At 32.7% G+C, this 18,325-nt stretch overlaps 1 pseudogene; it reads right to left on the reverse strand.

The window, feature by feature from the left end:
* Positions 1-635: 635 nt before the first annotated feature.
* On the reverse strand, positions 636-2,018 carry LOC148208722 (serine/threonine-protein phosphatase 7 long form homolog pseudogene; annotated as a pseudogene).
* Between the last annotated feature and the right edge of the window lie 16,307 nt (positions 2,019-18,325).

Consider the following 18,325-nt stretch of genomic DNA (forward strand, 5'->3'; position numbering starts at 1 on the left):
GGAAAACCTTTTTATTTTTAAAATATCAAAATCTTTATTTTCTTTTCAAAACTTATTTAAAATTTCTTTTATCTTTTTTTAAAAAAATTGTTTTCTTATTAAAAAAAAGTTATTTCCAACATATTTACTCACTTAAAGCGTATTACCGGGAGGGAGGTCGTCGGAGTGCGTGGGTCGCCGGAGGTCGTTGGAGTTTGTGATTGGAGGTCCTACCATTCGCTTATGTCGTCAGAGGTCGTGGGTATAAAGGAGAAAGGTGGTGGGATAAGAAAGGAGAGAGATGAAGTGGTGGTTATGGAGGAAAAAGACGAATTTTATAGAGGGAGAGAAGAAGAAAAGGTGAGGGTGTGAATTTCTAACTCTCTGCACTGTCCTCTCTGTTTAGAACCATTTTTAAAATTTAACTTAATTAAATTCTTTATTTTATTTTAATTATAAATCAAAAATCTGTTCTACTTTTTTTAAAAAAATTAATTTAATTAAAACTTTACCTTAAAACTAATATTATTTTTTTAACCAAAACAAATTACATTAAAAATCTTATCTTATTTTTAACCAAACAATTAAATCCAACTTAATTAAATAATAATAATAACAAAAATAAATAATAGAATAAGCCGAACCAAATACGGTGTCTACACATACCACTGCTGATAATCATCTGACATGGCCGGCATATCTGTCGCACCACTAAATGCACACCGATCACGACGTTGACGCCATAGCGATATATATGCTGCATGTTGACGTTGCCAATCGTGATCATGTTTTCCTGGTAGGTTGATCTGATGTAGACTCGTGTTTGTATTACAGTATGACAGTTTATTCTGCAGAAGCCCAAATTGTCGCAACACTCGATTTGGTAGATACCACTCGATAATATGAAAAGATGTAAAAGGGCTTGAAGTCAACCAAATATCTCGCTCATTATGACAATATTCAGGTAATAGAGTCATAATGTCGTGATTGTACGGTGTCCAAATAATCTGAAATCATTAATAAATGAGTATTATTATTATTATTAAGTTAATTATAATTATTTATTTCTAAGTAATATATTCACTTATACCTCGTTGGACTTAAGTCGATCAAAACATGTTCGATATTGAACCAACATGTTCGTAGATTGTTCAGTAGATATCAAAACTTCATTCCATCTGCATTATGTAGAACTTATTTGGTTACATATAATTTAAAAATCACATATAGATTAATGAAAATGAATGTACCGTGCACTAAGAGGATGTCCAATATATTGTTCAGGAGTGAGTACATGGTGTTGTGGAGCACTTGTAGGAAACCTATCCCATGTCACTCTTGTTGTCAATAGACCTGCTATATCCAGGGCATCAGCTCGACTAGTCCGACAAAGTTTTCGATATAACCATGAGAGACATGCACTACCCCATGAATATTGTCCAGCTTCCTCGAAATCAGTCAGTAACGGAAGGAACATGAGATGAACTAATGTGTTAGATTTATCGTGAAATAAAAATCCACCGATGAGTTGCATAATATATGCTCGTGTGTATCTTTGTATCGTAACCTCATCAACATCTGGTGGTAATTCAATGAATTGTGCCGCTAGCCAAGGAATACTCAACCTAGATCCCTTAAGTTGAGGATATCGTACTCCCAGTAAGTCCTCACATAACTGTGCTCAATCGTATTGCAAGGATCTTGTAATGGGCTCTCCATCAATAGGTAGCCCTAATTGCACAGCAACATCTTGTAGTGTAATAGTACACTCTCCACCAGGCATATGAAACGAGTGAGTTTCCTGCCTCCATCGCTCCACCAGTGCAGTAATAAGGTGCCAATCTAACTAAGTAAAGCCTATCTGTGAAACTCCCAAAAATCTAGACTGTTGTAGAGATGACATTACACGATTATCTAGCCTAATGTTATGAGATACAACGACCTCTCTTCTTCGACATTGCAAAATTATGGTAGATCCATTATCCCACACTAGATCGTTGCAAGTATAGTTGATGCGAATCCAAAGGTCCTAGATCCATAATTAATACTGAAATATAATAAGACAAATAACACCATTATAATCAAAGTTCATTTCAAATAACATGACATAAGGTATTGTACATTACAATCCCAAATATCTAACTATTACAAAGTAACAAATGATTCAATAAAGCGTAGTGTATTACAAAGCACGAATCCGAATATGTGATAAAATATAGGATATTACAAAACATCTGTGAAGGTATCTCCTCATTTGGAAGTGGAGGATTCAAATTTACTGGAAGGTTCACACACAATTCAGTTCCAAAAAATTCATCGACTTCTACCTCAATATCAGAAGCGGACCCATTTCCAGGTTCAAGTATCACAATTCCATCACAATCTAATGACATAACTGTACAATATTTATAACTATATTAACGAATTATTTAAAAAATACATATAACAATATTTATAACATATAACATAAATCTAAAAAAGTTAACCATAATGCAATGTTAATCAATCTATGTCCAAATTAAATAATTCATGACAAAAAATATATATACAAAGAAAGAGCGGCATACAAACAAAATAAACTTAATAAAAAAAAACAAAGACATATACAAACAAACAAAAAAATTAATAAACAAAAAAATATATACAAACAAAACAAACTTAATAAAAAAAATACATATACAAACAAAACAAACTTAATAAAAAAAAACATATACAAACAAAACAAACTTAATAAAAAAAACATATACCAACAAAATCAACTTAATAATAAGAAAGAAAAAAAAAAGTATACCGGCGGTCGACGTACAGTTGCAGCTGCGGCAAGAAGTGGAGTGACAGCAACGGTAATGGAGGAGGCGGCTGCAATGGAGGAGGAGGCGACGGGTGGGGAGGTCGGATGACGACGATATGATCGACGGCAACAATAGAGGAGGAGGGGACCACGAGGAGAAGAAAAAAAGTGAAATGGGAGGGGAACGACACGGGTGGGGACAAATTTGTCCCCACCAAAACCCTAGCAAGTCGTCAGAAGAGAAGTCGTAGCCATTGACTGCGACTTCCTTCTGAGACGTGGCTACACGTGGAGCCACGTCAAAGCGAAGTCGCAACCATCGACTGCAACTTCATGATTTCGAACTAAATCGCAGGCGACGGTCGCAATTTCGCCTGAAATCGCAGCTGATGGTTGTGACTTCATTGAAATTGTAGCCAACAGCTGCAATTTACCTACCCTACTTTTGTAATTACTTCAAACCTACCCTACTTTTGTCATTTATTTTTAAAAAATAATTATTTTAAAAAAATCCGTCAAATATTATCATATAATAATTTAATCTTTTTAATTATAAACATATTTGGTTTCTCTTTTGTTTATCAATCTATATATATAAGAAACTTAACAAAAAAAAATTTCACAATAAAGACTAAGTCGTTACCAACTTATATTACAATGACTAAATTATTACATATTAGAATTCAATAACTAAATTGTTACCAATCTAAAAGTACAGAGACTAAATCGTTACAAAGTAAAGTTCAATGACTAAATTGTTACTTTACCCAATGTACAAGAACCAAAAATGTATTTTAACAAAAAAAAAAAGTTTTTAAAAACATGTAAATATGATTTTTTTTCTTCTAATACTCAACTTTTTTTTCTTTCTCATATTTATCTCTAAAAAATTCCTTTCTCACTCTAAATTTTTTTTCTTTCTAAATTTCTCTCTACAAAATTATTTTTCTCTATCTAAAATTTTCATATTTTGAATATTTATTATTATTTGTCTCTCTCCAATTTTTTCATCTCTATGTATTTTTATTTTTTATTTCTAACATATCAATTTTATTTCTCTCTCTAAAATTTCAAATTTTTTTTCCGAACTTTTCTCTCTAAAATTTCGTCTTTTATAACTTTTCTTTCTCTTCCTAATCTATTTTTCCTCTAAAAACTATATCTTATTTTCTCGTTCAATTTTTTTTCAGTGTAACTTTTATTTATCTCTATATTTATTTATTTTCTCTTAAAATTATATTTTGAATCTTGTTTTTATCTCTATTTTTTTTACTATAATTTTTCTCTTTCTTTCTAATTTCTTTTTTTTTTCTTGAACATATTTTCCTCTCGACTTTACTTTTTTTTCTTGAACATATTTGTCTCTCCATTATTTTATATTATTTTTTCACCCTAAATGTAACGACTCGCGTTCGCGTTAGTTTGCTTTTAAGATTTAATTTGTGCTTTCGGATTTTTCCCTCAGATTTTTCCCTAAGCTGATAATTTAAATTCGATTTTCTAAATTTTGGGTTCTATTTTTGGGTAAGTTAGGATTTAATTAGAATTGAAGTTTAATTTTATTGGACCAAGATAAGTTAAGTTAGCGAATTTTACACAGAGAATTTTAATCAATTCTAGACGAAGGATTTTAATCAAGAGAATTTTACAAAGAGAATTTCATTGATTTTTTTTTCTTCCATCGAAAAAGATTTAATTAATGCTTATAATTTCAATACGAAGGATTGCAATTTGAAATTACAAATCTTGGAAAAATGAAAATACAAATTATTTTTTTCAAATTTAATTACAAAGTATAGAAAAAGAATAGAGAAAAAGAGGTAAATAACTTAAAGATTTTGGTAAATACGTGGGAGATGGTGCTTTAAAAATAATCCCCAAATTCATTTCTCTCTCTCATTCATTCCTACCCCCCAAATCGATTTTTCATCGCCATCGCCCAAGCACAGTCACTCCTCGCCGTTCGTCTGTTCGTAGCCCTGCACTATCGCCGCCATCCATCGTCCGCCGTCCATGGCTGTTGCTTTTCGCCCTCCACCATTCTTCCTCATTCGCACCCAGCCTCCAAATCAACTTTCCTCTCCCTATTATCGTCGTTCCTGGTTCGTTGTTTGCCATCCACCGTCTGTGGCCGCCGCTCCTTGCCGTCAGTCGCTTGTGAGGTAAATATTTTCTTTAAACATTTTTCCTCCCCCTTTCGTACTTGAAACCGGATTAGTTAATTTCTTATGCTTCTCTCTAGGGTTTGAGTGAGAAATAGGAAGGGGGAATTTTGTTGGATTTGAAATTACATATACGTGGGGTGGGGGATTCAGAGGAAGTACAGTTGTTTCACTATTTTGTAGACTCCGACTCTCTCCTTCTCTGGCTCACCGATGGACCCGGTTGCTCTGCTCTTTCTAAACTTGCATTTGAAATTGGTAATTATTCATTTCATCATAAATATTTTATTTGATTGTTTGGTGCTTTGTCCCATTGCATTTAGTTTCTATTTAGTTTCATCAACAAATTTCTATCTCCATTTGACTCTTCTGTGCTTTGCCCCATTAATTGATTGACAATTTTGATTGCAATGATTTTTGTATTGCATTTATTTAAAGGTCTATATTTACAAAAGAGTTATACAATGCTGCCCAACTCTTGAGATTTTGACACAACTCTCGAGATTTTGACATAGGGGAGTTGAGACTCTAAAGAGGGAGAGACAAAAACTTTTTCTTTTTTTAAACACATTTGAAAATCTCCAAAATGGCAATTAGTAGTCGAGTTTTGTCCTTAAGAAGATTAGTTTTTAACTTCTTCATGGTATCTCATCCATTGTTAGACTAACTTTTATGGTTGTAAATAATCCTTTGTGTACCTGCTTCACAAAATGGAAAGAAGTGCACAAGAAGGTAATTGATGTGGACTTTTGATTCATCATGTTAAAGTCTTTTACTTTGAAGATTTAATTGATGACTATAATTTAGTAATTATGAAGCATATTTGCATTGGTTTGAGACCATAAAGTGTAATTTATTGGTGAGCCTATTAGTTGTATGCATAGTGTAGGTATGATAGTTAGTTTTTCATTGCTAACTTGGAATCTAGAGATACCCATATTTTTAACTATTATACAAATCTTCCTATTTAAACTCTTCCTAGTTCTTCCAGCTTGCTTAATTAATTTTATTTTATTTTCTTTCCTAAATAGGAAGTTGAGTGGTTGATTAAAGACTTGAGAAGCTGTCGAGATGTGTCCCTATTAAATTCATAGTTAATTTTGTGTGAAAAAATTTAAAAAAATTGTGCAGCTTTGGATAATAATGCAATGGTTCTTGAGAAGATCTCAAGCCTGGAAATTTTAACCAAATTCACATGCGCTTCATTTTTTTAAGAAGGTACAAATTCTTTCTATTAACATGGTTTTCATTAAACTGGATTAATCACTATTCCTAATTTTTTTTAATGTTACAGAAAATAACTTGTGACTTGTTTGAGGTTTGTTTTTAAGTTATTTTGATCAATCTTGAGCTGAATCTTCTTCACTTCGTGGCGCATTTCAGCTTTCATTGTTGCTTGTATTTAAGGTACGTTGTGAACTAATTTGTATTGGTTGTTGATTTGATTAATTGTTGCTGTAAATATGGAATATTCAATGAAACCTAACTTCTTTATGGTTGGTGCGTCGATAAGTGACTTATTAGTTTATTTGTTATATAAGTAAAGTTGTTACGTTAGTGTGTTGGATTTAATTAGTTGTTCTTTTGTTATGAGTATGATGCCTTTTTTAAATTGTAGAAAGTTCTGCCTTAAATTTCGTTTCAATATGAGAGATTGATCTTAAAAACTATGCTTGTTTTTTAGTATGATTTTAGTTTGATTTTTATTATAATTATTGCTATATTTTCTTTTCGGGTTCTTCTAATTTGGCTACTATGAAACTTTTCCAAGTATAATAGAATTCATAAAGCAAGGGACATGAAGCTTTTAGCTAGGTTTATTTTGAGAAATACTTATTTGTTTCTTGTTTTTATTTATCTTTTGCTTGGTTGTTTCGTGTAGCTGTTCAATAGTTCTTCAAATTATTTCCATACGTTTTTTAATGATTTCATGTGAAACGTGATTTTTGATCACCTTGTTCTATATGTTGGAAGAAGAGGTTTGTTTGTCTTCTTTGTTCTTCCTTATATATTTAATTTATACTTTTACTTGCTTTTTTCCATGTCATTTGTATGTTATATTGTTTGTCTTGTTTTATGTGGCTACTTTAATAATTCTTGATGTTGGTGGGAAGTACTTTAGTGGTTATTTTACGTGTTAATTGAAAAAAAAATTCATGTACTTTTTCGGTTTGAATTTCCAAGTCTGGCTAGCTAATTGGTACATTTAAATGGATTTAGTTGAAATAAACTTGTTCACCATGTTCATGGCTTACGTGGCAATCAACATTTTCATGGGTTTAAAGGAGGTACTCATCATTGATTTCCTTTGAAATGAACTTGGTTTTGGTACTTCCTGTCAATAGTAGGGCTTGTAAGTTATTTATCATACTATTGTTGGATAATATCTCTTTGATCGAAGATCCAATATTTTTATCTCTACTCTACCCGCAAGCAAATACCCTATCCTAATTGTAGTAGTGAATTCTTGGAGCATTACCAAAATAGTTGAGATTTATTTCTGTCTCCTCCAGGAAGAAAGGAAAACACTTGACGGAGAGTTGACTCTTGCAAAAGTAACAACCAATAGAGTAGCTGTACTTGTAGCAAATGAATATACTTTCTGTTTGTTGTTGGAAAATTGTTTTCCTATTTTGATTAATTTTGATACTTAGTTTTATCTTTTGATGCTTTATTATGTTTATGTTCAGCTGTATGTAAGAGACTTGTCCATGAGAGAGAGTCTTTTGCTTTGCGCAAGAATATTTGATTCAACAATTGGCATTATATGAGGACAATACATGGGTTGCAACTATAAATTCGGTGTAATCCTCGTGAGGTTGATGAGTTAGCATGTACGGTTTTAGGATATTTTAGCAGAGGTCATGCTAAAATTTTGACATTTTTTGTTTGAGTTATGTTTGATGAATGAATGGTAAATCCTTATTGTACTTTATTGAGTTGTGTGTAGAGAAGACTGTTGTTTGTTATTTATAAATACACGTGTTTATACTATTAGTAGGTACTGAGCTTGTTATGTAGTCTATTTATATTTTATAATGTTGGAGACACGTTTTTTTACAAAGTGACTTTCTTACCTTATCTATCTTTCGTTATTCATTTATTTAACTTGGGTATTGTTTTTCATTAGGTCTTTCACGATCCCAAAGACGTCGACAATTAGGAATGCAACTAATTGATTCATGTTGTGGCCGTTTCATTCAAAGTTCCATCATAACAAAGGTAAGCTATTTTAAGCTTTTCGTCATCATTCATACTATAACATTTGAATATTAAATACTTATGAATCGAACTTGTTATATGCTGGGACTATAGTTATATTATTGAGTACGTTTACAAGGAATACTGAATATTGATTATAGACGAGGAATGTATGGTTACAATCCCTCTGCTATACTAGCTAGTTTGTGTTATATTGTTTAAGTTCATTTTGTGCTATGCTGCTGAAGGATATAGAAGAAGTGTTCGATTATTTTTGTTATTGTAACCTCTTCTGTTACGTTGGAACTTTGTTTGATCTTTTTGTTGGTTATCATATCATATTGATACTTTCCTTACAGGATGATTGTATTGATATTTTGTGCTATGTAATTTAAGGATGTAGAAAAAGTGTAAGCATGTGGTTTATTTGAATCGCGCTTATTCTGTTTGGTCGTTTGTTGGTTGTTTTATTTATATTATCGAGTAAGTTGATAAGGAAGACTATGAATGTTGATGAGTAGGTTGGTTTTTGTTTAATCATTTATCTAACTTGGGTATTGTTTTTTCATTAGGTATTTTTACCCCAAAGATGTCGACAATTAGGAATGCAACTAATTGGTGGCTGAGCATCGTTGTTGGGGTTGGTGTGTAAGGAACATGTTTAATTCTGTAATTCTGTAATTTGTGTTTGAGAATACTAGTACATTATAAATTAATATATTAGCTTCCTTGTTCAAGTTTAATATATTTCAACTTTGTTATGGTAAATTAATATATTTGCCTGTTCGATCGACAAGTTGACAATATGATATTTATATTTGCGACATCTGCAATCAAAATTAAATACATATTTAGTGACCCTCTTTTTATTGTCACAAAATAAAATCATTAGTGACTGTTTAAACCGTCACCAAAATATTTTTTAGGACGATTGTCAAACGTCACGGAATAAACTTGTCATGACGTTTAAACACCGTCACGAAATACACTTTTCGTGACGTTTAAACACCGTCACGAAAGGATGTTATGTGACCTCTCCTCCCCTGTTTAAGGTCTTTTCGTGACATTCTATAACCGTCACGAAATCATTTTTCATGACGGTTTATGAACGTCGTGAAAGTCCATGTCTTTCATGACGCTAATAAACTGTCACATGTGCTAATTTTTGTGACGTTTTTTAAACGTCTCGTATACCTTTCGTGATGGGCGTATATGTGACGGCGTTAAAAACGTCACAAAAGCTTTTTGTGACGCCAAAAAACGTCACGTTAGACCGAATTTCTAGTAGTGAGGACCAAAAATGTTTTTTAACCAAATAAAAAAAAAGTAGTTTTCAAAAACATGTTTCAATTTTTCAAAATATGATTTTTTTTCTTCTAATACTCAACTTTTTTTCAAATATGCGAATTGAGCAATTAATAGAATTGTCCCGGTTCTTGTGGGAAACGGTGGCTTTTATGCGGTGGCTATGTCGTCACAACATCGAAGACCATGCATTTCACAACTTGAGATGGATTGGGAATGGAGCGGCTACGGGGACGAATATCGTCGAAGTAATCGGGCTTCATGGAGATAATTTAGACTACAACTCATGTGACCAATTCGTATATTTGGAATGGGGATTCAGATTTCAAGGTTATTTTGCTAGAATTTCCTATTTGACTGTTTAGATTTGACAAGTATGATCAAAATCAATGCCACATCATTAATCTGTTAGTTTTTTAACGTTAGATTAACAACAATGACTAATATGAACCACTTCTAAAGGGACTAAATTGAACATTGTCAAAGTACAAATACCAAAATGAACTAAAGTTGAAAGTACAAGTACCAAAAGAGTATTTTAACCTAATTATTTTGTTTTTTCTTTTTACTTTTAAAAATTATAAGTTTAGAAAGATTTTTTTACACATGTTATTTATTTTATTATATAATTTTTTATAAATATTTTCAAAATTCAAGCTAAATTTAAAAAAATAGAAAAAAAATAGTTTTCAAAAACTTGTTTTTGTTCTTTGAAATTTGACTAAAATTCAAATAAGTTTCCAAAGGAGGTGAAAAAATTACCAATGAAATAATAAAAGAACAAACATAATTTTTAAAAAGTTAAACAATATCGAAATTGTTATCAAACTATGCCTAAAAATTTTCAATTTTTTGCTGAAATTAGTAAAGGTGATGGAACTACCCTTTATTTAAATGAAAAAGGTTGATGGTTAATAGAACAAACTTGGAATCTTGTTTCCACTGTGACTTGAAGGAGAAAATTTTCAACAAACTCCTTGCTCGTGCATTGCTTGGCGGATTTCAATCCTTCTTTTTTGCTTCGTTGAAGTGTGAATCGTTGAAGTGATAGCTATTTTTATTGGTTTTCCTCTTTCCGGCACTTTATTGGTGTTCACATGAGATTTTCGAAGAAATTATATTTCGTGGAGTTTAACTTTGATGTTATTGTATGTTTGTATAATGGATTCAATTCTCTAGTTTTTATCCACTAATTATTTTCTCGAGCTTGATCTAAACATTGACTTTAAGTTCTTCTAATCTTCAGGTCTTAAGAGAGAGTTTTATTTTTTTATGTATGAATTCTCCGATTTTTTAATCCTTTAAAGTGAGGGAGACTTCTATATTTATATAGTTTCTCATAACTTTTAGAGATAATGTCTTCAGAGGGCTATTTTAGAAACTTATTTACAGAAATGTCTAAAATTTTCTAATTTTACGCTTTTAGATTTCTACAGGTAGGAATTGGAATATTTTACCTTATTTATTGCAAACATTTATTATAGTTATTTGTTTTTTTAATATAAAAGATTTAATTCCATAAATTATTATCACAATTAGGGGTGTTAAAAAAACCCGACAACCCAACGAACCCAACCCAACCGGGTTGGGTTGGGTTGGAAAAAACCTTGGATTGGGTTGGGTTGGAAATTTTCCAACCCGACCGGGTCGGGTCGGGTCAGGTCTCAAGTTGACCCCTACAAATTTTGGGTTGACCCGACCCAACCCAGTAATGTTTTTTTAATATATATGTATATACTTTACACTTTTTATCTTTAATCTCAACCATCCACTGGTTTTAATTTCAACCATTCATTTAAGGGTTTTCTTCTTCTTTTTTTCATCTTTAATCTCAACCCTACATTGGGTTTAATCTCAACTCTTCAATTGAGTGTTTTTTTTTTCATCTTCCTCTTCTTCCCTCATTTTGAATCTCTCCCTAATCTCTCAATCTCTTCTCCCACTCAAGCTTTCTCCATCTCTCCTCCCATCAAGCTCTCACCATCGTCGTCCGCCCACTGCTCCATCTCTCCCATCTCACCGTCGCCGCCCCTACTCCACTATCGCTGCTCCGCCTACTGCTCCATCTCTCCTCCCACTTATCTATATTCGTATTTTGTTCCTGGATTTTGTGGTAATAATAAGTTATTGTTTCGTTGAAATCATTCTGTTTCCGAGCTCTACGTTTCTTTAGAAGTAGAAGTTTGGATTCATGCTGAGACAAACATTTCAGTAACTATTAGATTAGTCTAACCTAAATCTCATGAGATAAGCAGTAGATGATCAATGAAGTGTGACAAAAAGTGTGACAACCCGACAACCCAACCTGAATTTTTTGGATTGGATTGGGTTGGGTTCCACATATAGCGAACCCGAAAATTCGGGTTGGGCCCAAAAAACTCCCTAACCCAACCCGTGAACACCCCTAATCATAATCTTTTAATTATTGTGGGCCCCATACAAATTTTCAACCCTAATCCCTTAATTCATTCCTTCAAAACCTTAGAAAATAGTTCACACGAAAAACCAACACTTGGGCATGGAAGAAACAACGAATATTGGGGTTGGAAAAAACATTGAAAGGGTTTAATAGTACAAACAAAAAAAAATGCAAACTGTCGCAACGTCATCGCGACGCGGAGCGGCCGACGTCATCACCTGACAAGTCTCTTTCGAGATTAGGGTTTGGAGTCGCCACCAATCATCTATAAGGTGTGATTGGTCACCTATTTAAAAAAAAAAAAAAACTTGGTCTACGAAAACAAAATTTTTGTTCGGGAGTCGGTTGAGCGTAGGAAATGTGTTAGCACCATACGACACCCATTCGAAAACGGTACCATTTTTTGTCGAAAATTATCCTATTATGTTTGGTCCAAAAGGAAAAAAATACTTTTGTATTTGATTTTAAATGTCCCAAATTTATTAGTTCATATTTTGAACAAGCATGACTGGCGCAAAGACCATTAGAAAAACAAATTATCACCTCGAGAATATTGGAAAGTCTCAATTTCCGTCATTGGAGCTTCTGAAATAATTATTTAAAAAAGTGATAAAAAATGAAATAAAATTTAATTTGAGACCCACAAGGATTGAGCCATGAGTATTATAATCCAAGTGCCTTTTCCAATGAGCCAACACATTAGGATGCAACTTAAAATTCTTTTTTATAATTGAAATATTTTATTTTTGAATTTTTTTTTAAAAAAATTAAGATGAAATAAAGTAAAAAAAATAAAAAATTATTTTGAGATACACCTAAAGATTTGAACTTGTAACATGGATGTCAACACTCAATGCTTTTGCTACTATACCATAAACAAAGATGCGTTAACATGGTTCTTTTTAAATAATAAAGTTATCTTCAAAATTTGTATTAAAAAAAAAAATATATATATATATATATATTAACGAAAAGTAAAAAAAAAATTATTTTAGGGATTTGAAATTTGTTTAAGACTATTTTATTTATATATATAAAAATCATATAACCAAACTTATTTAAAATAAGCTCCTATTCAATTTTTTCAAAACCTTATTTAATAATTATTTCATTTTAAAAAGTAAATAGTACTTTGTATTTTTTAAAAGCAAAATTTGTTTCTTCTTCAACTTTCCTAAAAACTTTACTTTAAAAGAAATTTTTTTTCCAACTTAGTTAAAATAAACTCTTATTCAATTTTGTTTCAAAACCTTTTATAAAAATTTTGGTTTGGTTTACTGGAAAAAGAAAAAACAAACAAACATTTTCCAAAATCATTTTTGTTTATTAACAAAAAAATAAATAAATAATAAATAAAAAAACACCTCATTTACTCACTTAAGCTACCTCAATCACAAGAATAGAGGTCGCAGAAGTGCTGGTTGTCGCTACACCAGGATAGGTCGCTGGAGTTTGTGTTCTTCCTGCCAGGTCCAGCTATGTCGTCGCTGGAAGTCCCGTTGTGTCAGTCGCTGCAACTTGGAGACAATGACTAGAAAGAAACCCAACGCCACTAAGAGATTGGAACAAATGAAGGTTTGGGGATTTGGTACAAGAAGAATGAAAGTGATGGAATTGAGTGATTTTATGAGATGGGTATGCTTAGGATTTACCCAACTTTTGTTCTTTGCCCTTTATGAAACCAAAGAGACTCTCCTTACCGTTTTCTTCTTCTTTGCCCAACTTTACCGTTTTCTCTCACACACACACACACATATATAATTTTATTATTATTATTATTATTATTATTATTATTATATAATTCAAAAAACTTGTCACATTATTTATATATATATATATATATATATATTTTATTTTATTTTATCATTATTATATATATATTATTCTTAATTTATTTTTTTTTAAATTATCTCAACCCTTCATTTTTAATGATTAAGATCTAATGGTTCAAAATTAAACTTGATTTTTTTACCATTTTATTCCCTCTATTTAAACTAAACTTCTCATTCAAAATTACACAACAATTCTCTTATTCTCAATCCTCCATAACTTCAAAATTCTCATTTTGCTAATCTCTCCAAGTTCTCAATTTTTTTTCCATCTTATTTGTGAGAGAAATTTTATTGTTGTGAGGATTAAAATTTTTGTGAGCCCAAAATTTGTATATTTACTCTATTTGAGAGTTTGTAAGTGTGTGTTTCAAAATCTTCAACTCATTGTAACGGTGTGATCCTCACCGTGGAGAGGATCGTCTTTGCTCTTGTGAAGAGCAGTGTACCGGTTTGACTCCTACCGTGGAAAGACTCAGAATTTCAATTTACAACCCAAGAGGTGCTTGGGAAGTGGAGTAGGACAGTTGTGGCGAACCACTACAAAAATTCCCGGTGTCAAATTTCTCTAACCCTCTCTCTTATTTATTTTTGCAATTAATCTTAGAATTTTATTGTTTGCTTTAAATTTCTCTTGTTTGCCTTAGAATTTATTTTATCTTACTTTGTTAAAATTGCATATCTCAAAAAGTGTATTATTTTTGTTTAAATTGGGCCCATTTATTAAAAAATTTATATTTTGTTATTTAAACCCTATTCACACCCCCTCTAGGGTTGTCATACCGATCCAACAACCGCAAGTTGGAGACAATGGCTAGAAAGAAACCCAACGCCACCAAGAGATTGGAACAAAGTGAGGTTTGGGGATTTGGTACAAGAAGAATGAAATTGATGGAATTGAGTGATTTTATGAGATGGGTGCCTTAGGATTCACCCAACTTTTCTTCTCTACCCTTTATGAAACCAAAGAGACTCTCCTTATATAAGGGGAGATGTGAGCCAAAATAGGAAGTAAAATTGATTTTGAGAAAAAACAGGGAGAAGAACGAAACTTACTCCCTTTTACTTGACCATTTAAACAATAACTAAATAATAAATAATAACAACAATAATAATAATAAACAAATTCTTTTTTTAAAAAAAAAACATAACATACTTTAATATTTAATTCAATTAAAACATTACATTAAAACTTTATGATAAAGTAAACTCAGGATAATTTAAATCAAAACAATTAAAATACCACTTAATAAAGTAATGATAAAAAAATAAAAATAAATAGATAAATAACAAAAATTAAGCCGGACTAAATACGGTGTCTACACAAACCTTTCGAAAACAACAGAAGAAACAACGGAAGAAACACAGATATATCTGGATATAAACTAAATTTCATATAAACTTTCTTATATCCCCATATATACAATAGTTTACACGGAATCAGAAATCAAAAACAACGTTTGGAGGCTACTTTGGCATGGAAGAAACATTGAAAAGGTTTAACAGTTCAAAAAAAAAAAAAGGTTTTCAACATTGTACAAATATGAAAGAGAAAACTATTAGCATATATTGGAATGCAAACCTTTCGATCGGGATAAACGGAAACGAACTGCTCCGGCAATGGAGGGGGACCGGAGACGAAGGAACGACGATCAGAGACGAAGGAGCGAACGGAAACGATGAGTTTTTGAATAAGAATAACGGCGAGACGGCGGCGAGATAAGAAGTACGGATACGGTGATCGGAGAAGGAGGCACCCAGACAGCGGCGGAGGCGAAGGAATGCAGAGACGGTCGGCCGAAGACAAAAAACAGAGGAAGCAGAAAAGTCGGAGGAAAGGGTTTCAAATTTTTTGAAAATGGATGATTTTGGGGATTTTTGTGGTTTTGTTATTATTATTATTATTTTTACTGTTGGAAAGTACAATTAAGCAAATTTTAAGGGATTTAAATTGTACCCTCTCAATTTACTAAATTGTGATTTTAAAAATTATTTAATATTTCAAAAGAATATACTAGTAATTTGTATGATGGTTACCATCCTAATTAGGGTCGTTTCATGACAAAAGTATAAATTCTATACATTTCAATCCTTTTATGTAATTATGATTTCTAAATAGCTCATCAATGTACTAATCCTTAAATTTTAGTAGGCCATCGGTTTGAGTGATTTTGGACCCAACCAAGAATTTGGGCTCTATTTAGGTCATGGGCCCAATTTAATTTCAAAAATTGTGCGCTTGGGTCATTTTGGACCTAGCTCTCTGAACCCGAGCTTGAGTAATTTTGTGAAGGGATTGAATCCCCGGTAGGGGTGTTCAAGGAACCCGACAACCCGACGCACCCGACGAACCCAACCAACCCATAAGGATTGGGTTGGGTTGGAAAAATCCCAACCCGACTGGGTTTGGTCGGGTCTCGGGTTGACCCTTGAAAATATCGGGTCAACCCGACCCGACCCGAGATTATAAGTTTTTTTTTTCATTTCATTTCATTAAATCTAAACCATTGATTTTAGGTTTCAATTCAATCATCTCCCTTTTGAATCTTTGATTCTCTCTCTTTTCTAACATTTTCAATTTCATCTTCCTCTCCCCCATCCCTCTCTAATAAGGTGTAAGCTTTAATATTGTTGAATTAGGGCTTTAATGTTGGTTTCAATTTGGATTTGGACTTGATAAACTTTGGATAATGTAAAATTTTAAAATTTGTATTAAATTAGGACTTACATGTTGGTTTCAATTAGGATTTGAATTTGTGCTTAAATTAAGATTTTGATTTTTCTTTTTTTTTTTGGTCCATGTTATAAACAAAACAAAAGTAAATTAATTAATCAATTTAAAAAAAAAAGGAACCCGGCGACCCAACCCGACCCAACCCGAATTTATTGGGTTGGGTTGGGTTGGGTTGGCCATCGTTTTACAACCCGACGGTTCCCACAAATTCCCAACCCGAAAATTCGGGTTGGTCCCAAAAATACCCCCAACCTGACCCAACCTAACCCGTGAACACCCCTAGAACAAATTAACACGAATGCTTGATTGAACACCACCACTTAGCAACCTTGCTAAAACTCTAAGATCAAGAATGGATTGTAAGATCCTTTCTTGGAAGGAAAATGTACAAGGAAGAAAACTGGGAAATTTGGATGAATATACATTTTAAAAAGGAAATATTGATTTCTAATCACCCTTTAGAAAACCATGTTTTCTAGGCATCCTTGGATACCAAAATTACTTTCTTACCCCTCTCCTTTATCTTCGTCTCTCCTCCTTCCTCTCCTCTCTCTTACTCCCTCTCTCCTCCTTCCCCGAAAATTTCTTTTTATTCTCTCTCTCCTCAAATATTTTCTCTCTCTTCTCTCTCCTTCTCGATCTTTTTCCAAAATCATGAACAAAACTGAGTTTTCTCTCCAAAAATCTTGACAAAAGACTCATTTTGAAACCCTAAAAACAAACTTATTAATATCATAAATCTCTAACTTCAAAATCAGAAACATCTTATCATTTAAAACGGGATAAGATGCAAAACTAAAAAAATCTGGTTTGTGATTTGATTCCATGATATACAGCTAGGTTATATTTAGAATTAAGAAAAAAACTTTGAGACTTATGGGATATGATAAATCAATTTCACGAAGAAGCCACACTTTCTCTCTCTAAAATTAAGATTTTGTTTGTTTAATATTCCCTCTCTCTTCCTCGTACCTCTCTCTTCCTCGTACCTCTCTCTCCCTCCTCTCTTCCTCGTACCTCTCTCTCTCCCTCCACATCTCTTCATCTCCGGCTCTCACTCACTCCGATCCCCCACCTCTCTCTCCCCCTTGCTTTCTGTCTCTCCCACTGGCTCTGATCGCTGCCGTCGTGCCCGATTGTTAACTTCTCACTGTTTTCGATCTTGTTTTGAGCGGAAGCGAGATCGAGATCTGTTAAGCGATAGCGAGATCTGACCTTTCAAGTGCGAGATCTGACCTCTCGAGAACGAGATCTGATCGTTCGAGAGGGAGATCTGATTGTGTGAGAGCGAGATCTGACCGTTTGAGAGCGAGAGCGAGATCGCACTTCAACAACCAGCTTCGTTTTCCTTTTGTCGGTGTCACAGACTGCTGCTTCACCGGAGGATTTCATTTTTTTTAAACCAAACCCTTATTTCATCCTCCAGATCTTTACATTCAACTGCCTCTACATTTTCCTTTCCAGACATTCCTGAATTTGGTATAAACTGTGAAAAAATTAATGCGTTTCTGTTGTGAAAATTTTACGGATGGAGATTTTTTTTTAAAAAAATTATTGTTGATTTTGGGAGATCTTTGTAAATTTGGAGACATTGTAGGAATGTGTTACTTGTATCAAAATTGAGTTCTAAAAGTAATTTGTCCAGAAGTTTAATTAATAAAAATTCAACAGAAAAGAAAGAAATATAAATGATGAAGAATCAAAGAAGAGAGGAGAGAGTACCTGAAGAATAAGAAGAAAGAGAAAGAAGAGAGAGAGAGAAGGGAGCGACGAAGAATGGGTAGAAGAGGAGAAAGAAGAAAGTTTTTGGGAAAGAGAAATAATAATGAAGGAGAGAGAAAAGTGATAAGTAAGAGAGAGGAGGGGAAGGAGGAGAGAGGGAGTTAAAGGAGAGGGGTAGGAAAG

This window comes from Momordica charantia (genome assembly GCF_013281855.1).
Source record: "Momordica charantia cultivar OHB3-1 chromosome 10 unlocalized genomic scaffold, Mcharantia_2.0 BLBB01000010.1, whole genome shotgun sequence".
NCBI classification, from domain to species: Eukaryota; Viridiplantae; Streptophyta; class Magnoliopsida; order Cucurbitales; family Cucurbitaceae; genus Momordica; species Momordica charantia.